The sequence below is a fragment of the Sarcophilus harrisii genome, chromosome 2 (genome assembly GCF_902635505.1).
Source record: "Sarcophilus harrisii chromosome 2, mSarHar1.11, whole genome shotgun sequence".
Classification (NCBI taxonomy): Eukaryota; Metazoa; Chordata; class Mammalia; order Dasyuromorphia; family Dasyuridae; genus Sarcophilus; species Sarcophilus harrisii.
In genome coordinates this window covers 240,620,597-240,625,857 of record NC_045427.1, presented here as the reverse complement: position 1 = coordinate 240,625,857, position 5,261 = coordinate 240,620,597, and the positions used below count along the sequence as shown (strand labels likewise).

General features: G+C 34.7%; 1 pseudogene; it reads right to left on the bottom strand.

Annotated features, from left to right (window-relative positions):
- Nucleotides 1–1,374: 1,374 nt before the first annotated feature.
- Nucleotides 1,375–4,860, bottom strand: LOC116420982 (annotated as a pseudogene).
- Nucleotides 4,861–5,261: the final 401 nt, after the last annotated feature.

The following is a 5,261-nucleotide window of genomic DNA, read 5'->3' as shown; positions in this document are numbered from 1 at the left end:
TTATTAAGTTTGTCTACAACCTGCCAACACAAGAAATCCACTTAATATAATTAAATGTTTCACAAGTTTTGAACTCTACTTTGAAAATGACTGAACTTCAATTGAAACAAAGAATTTTTAAGTGTACCCAATCATGAGAATTTTCTTTTTTGCTTTCTTCTTGAAGACCCATAAAATACACCTTTGCAAAGTACATAATTATACTTTTATAATTTGTTGTATTAAAAGTTACTGATGTTATTCTTTTATTCAAGCTGAGAGCTATTTGTATCAAATATATTTAAGAATAGAGAATACTAAATTAGTGGATTTGATATAGTTTAGCACCTGTATATCCAGTTACACATCTTTAGACATCTAAAAAACACCAGATCAAATTGCCAAAACAAATCTTTTTTATTGATTAATTGATCTAGTTTCAAGGTCTTTTTTTTTTTTTTTTTTTTTTTAGCAGTTTGAATTTCTGGTAATGAAAACAACAGTTCCTTGTTAAAGATTTGAGATCCAAATCAATGACACATAGAAATCAACATTTCACAATTGTTTTAATTAGTTTGTTTTTTCTTTAGTAACAAGTATTTGAATAATGCTTAAGACAAATGAAGATCCAGATTTCAAGAGGAAATACCCTAGTAAAGTTTCCTGATTCTTTGCTTTAACTGAGAACATTTATAAGAATTTATTTTATTTGTAATGGATTTGAAAATAATATTTTTCTTCTAACACTCTTACAAAAAATCTTAGCACTTTATATGTGTACTGCATAGACTAACTTCGATAGAGTTGGAGAACACAGTAAGCTGTAGAACAAACTCAGTACAAATTGAGTTGGGCAGGTAAAACATGTCTAAAACATTATTAGATACAAATGCAATTTTTATGAACATGTGTACCATTCAACCATTTCTCTCAAATAAAAAAGTTCATTAATAGAAATATTCTCATGTAAGTATACAACATTCCCCCAAATCATATAGAAAGACACTTGAATATAATATATTATGAATAATATATAATATTATATATATTAATATATAACATATATCATATAATATATATAATATATAATATATCATTTACCAAGTTTGCATTCTACTGCATACAATTGAAATACATATTTCCTATAGATCAATCCGTGACATAAAAGAATGATATTTACAGAATGTAATTGTTGTGGAACTATAAGTAAAGCTGATCATTATGCAGATATCCATCTATTTTGATATTAACAGTTGCATCTTAGTTATATTTTAGATCCATTAACACATGAAATTCAGAACAGCAGTCAGGAAGTCAAGGTACATAGCTGAAAGAGTCAATAATTGCTTCTTCCCATTGTTTTCTGAAGGCAAGTCTTTTATAGAAATCTAATAATTAAATTCTGGCTTTGTCCAGATAATGGATGAACAAGATGATGAAAGTTGTTACTATACAGCAGCACACTGTTACATATGGACTCTTTTGCTCACTGATTCTGGCACATATACCTAACAGTCCAGTTTTATTTTTGCCCAAGAGGCTAGGAATCAAGGATCAGATATATGCACAGGTACGTAATAAGTAACATGATTACTGTCAGGAGGCTTTAAAAGTTGAAAATGGCAGGTAAGGCTTCCAATACCTCAGGCACATCACCCTTATGGGACAACAGACAGAAAAGGCTGTCTTCTAAGTTGGAGCACTAATTGAAATTTATTAATGATATTGCATGAACTAAGCACTAATATTAACGAGCTTACTCTTACATTTAAGAGAACACTGCTTAGCCTTTATTATGTTGTAGTTGTCTTTGTTCCTGGACTAAGATGAAAGATAGAGATCTCACTCCTTCTTGAGGCTCTGCTTTATTAAAAAAACAGCTATAGATTTTCAGTTTCATGTACAATTATCTTTTTAAAAAAATTCTACAGTGTTATGGAAATGCTTGTTTATTTCATAAATTAAAAATAAAATATTAAAAAAAGAAAACCATCTAGCACCACTGAGGTAATGGCTGACAGTTGATGTCAAAGTCTCTTTCCCCTTTTTTGGCTCACCTACAGGTAAGCCAGATCACAAGGCCAAGTATTCTCAGTCTGACAGCTTTGCTAGAGTGTCATTAGAGCATATGTACAGAGGTAGGAGCAATCTTAGAGATCATCTAATCAAACTCCCTCATTGTATAGAAGAGGGATCTGAGGTCCAGAAGGAATAAGGATGTAGAGAAATGGGAATCTGAACTTAGGTCCTCTGGATCCAAATTCACCCCTCTTTTTAAAAATGTCTCATTGCCACTCCTCTTCTATCTCCTGGTTATTCCAGAACACTCATCCATGACTCAAGAATGGGATTTCTAATAGAGGTACTTCTTCACAGAATCATAGAATCTTTGACTTTAAGAAAACCGAGAGGGCATCTCCTTCCACCTATCCCTTACCAGGAAAACTCTTCTACTGTGTCTTTGGCAAGTGTCATCTGGTCTCTGATTGAATATCTCAAGAGATTGAAGACTTTAATTTTCCCAGAGCAACCTGTTTAACATATGAATAACTCTAATTGTTAGGGCATTTTCTTCATTAGACACAGTCTATTTTTAATTTTGTTTTTATATTCCTGTTATCCAGAATAGTGTCTTAGAGATGACAGGTGATTGGCAAATGATTATTGAATTGAATCAAATATTGAGCATAAATCTGCCTCACAATAACTTCTATTCATTTCTACTTAGTAGGGCCAAGGAAAACAGATCTAATCTGATCCCTGCCTGGTAGTCAGAGGTGTGATGGTACGATGGAGTCAGCCCACACTCCTTTTTGCCCAAGAAATTTTTATGTGACCCTGGGCATATAGGTATATAACATAACTATACAAATCAAACAATTACTGATAACAAATCATATCAGTTATTACTGATAATAAATCATATCCATATGGGGTCATGATCCACAGTTTAAGATGCTGGGCCCCAGATAACTCTCTAAGACTGTAAAATACATACAAGGTATATTGAGAGAAAGAATCTGTTCACCTAAGAATGCCCTGTACCAATAAAGGCATGGATTCTTTATCCATCTGAGTTTTATTCTGATATGGTATGTCAGGGACTTTGGGTTCTCAAATGTTCTGTTAGCAGAACACATGTTCTTTCAAGATGTAATCAACTGAAAAGACTTTATTTAAAAAAAGCAATATACAAAATAGTGCTAAGAATGCCAAATGCTACATTTGGAATCAGGAGAGAGAAAGGGCGTATAATGATGAAGTACTCTTGGGTGAAGCACATAAAGCATTATTTTCATCAAAGAATATTGCAGAATACCTTGGTAAACAGATCACAAGCCAGGTACAGAGACATGATAAGAGTAATGAAGGCACTTCAATTATTCAGATAGTTGTTGGAGTTCATTCTGTGCCCCCACACAGAGAAGTTAGTTGTTTCTTTATTTGCCTTAAATCTATTTCATTGGGCAGTTTGATTGCAAGGTGGATAGAATACTGGGTCTGGTGTCAGGAAGACTCAATTTCTTGAGTTCGAATCTGGTCTCAGATTTACTAGCTGTGGAATCTTGAGTAAGTTACTTAACTTATATGGAAAATGAGCTAGAGAAGGAAATGGCAAACAACTCTAGGATCTTTGCTAGGAAAACTCTAAATGGAGTCACAGTCACAGACATGACTGAAAATAACTGGACAACAAATTATCTCATTATTCAAAAAATACAGGAAGGAAAGCTGCAGTTCTGTATCTGATTTTTATCAATGAGACTGGTGGTTGGGATGGAAATGATATGATTTTAGAGAGAGGTGATAGCTCTATCTTGGAATCTATGATAGAACAAGTGAAGAAATCTATGTCTATAACATGTGACATGTACTCTAGCTTCCAGGAAAGCAGATTTCAATTCTGAGAAAGACCAGGTAGAATCACATGGCCTGAAATTATATGAGAGATGCAAGTGCAAGAATGTTGGGAAACACTCAAGAATTAAATTCTAAAAATTCAAAGAAAAACAATTCCAATAAAGAATCAAAGCAGGGTGGGGAAGATTATCTAAGGAGATCAATGTGGTTGAACACTGGCAAACTAGATTTTATATGGGTAGTTATGTATTACAGTGGGTAGAGTGAGGGGTCTGGACTTATGATTTGAATTCAAATATGGCCTTAGATACTTACTAGCTGTGTGACCTGGGCTGAGTCACCTAATCTCAGATTAACTCAATTATTACCTCTGTAAAGTGGGAATATTAATAGCACCTAGTTTGCAGCATTGTCATGAAGATCAAGTAAGGTTATGATTATAAGCACTTAGCACAGTGCTTAGCACATAGTGCTTCATAAATGTTACCTATTTTTATTAAAAAGAAAAAGACGTGCAGAAGATGGGCAGGTAATGGAGAATGAAAACAGAAGAGTGCTGAAAAGAATGGTGTTGGGGTGCTAAAGCTTAGAATGAGCTGAGGTTATAAAGAAAAGCTATAGACAAATTCTTTTTTCAGTTTTTCCTCTAGAAAAGCTGTAGAAAAGAGAAGCAGAAAAGAAGAAATAAGCCTGTTGCATGACCTCATTTCAAGATTGTGGCTGGAATTGAAAAAGCTCTATACTACAGGTAAAAAACCCAGGAACCACCCTGGGATTAGCTTTATAAGTGAATTGAATCTTACTGGTATGCTCCAGTGGGCCCCAGGCACCATACAAGGAGCCAGAAAAACTCAGAAATCAGGCAAATTCAATTCAACTCAATTCACCTGGAAAAAAAGTCCAATGTTGCTCCAACCAGTTCTTGCACTTTGCTTATATCAGAAAAGATTTAAAAAATCACTAGGTGTGATTCTCCAAACAGACCTCAGTGGGTCCCTGGGGTTGCCCATCATAACCCATGCTTAGAGCTGGTAAAGTCTAAAGCTCAAGAAAAAGGCCAGTGCTGCACTTATTGGAGCCTCAGACACCAGATTGAATTCTGAAAGGGTCTAGACATCAGGCTCGATTCAGAATCAAGTGAAAGTTCCCCATGTGGAAAATTTTATGGGTGTTCCTCATCCTACTCTAGACACACTACTAAAGGAAATGAGCCACATCTCTATTGACATTCTCCTTATAAAAATGAAACCAAAGACAAAGAGGTTGCAGTTAAAGGGAAGGATGGTTCACTGGTTCTCTTAACAAATGAGAATAAAGGAATTGGGCTGTTGCTGCTATACTGATGCCGTGTTCCTGGGCCCCAGACAGCTGGTACCAACTCCCTGTCACCACTTCCTCAGCTCCTTAGTCAGTCTTTAGAG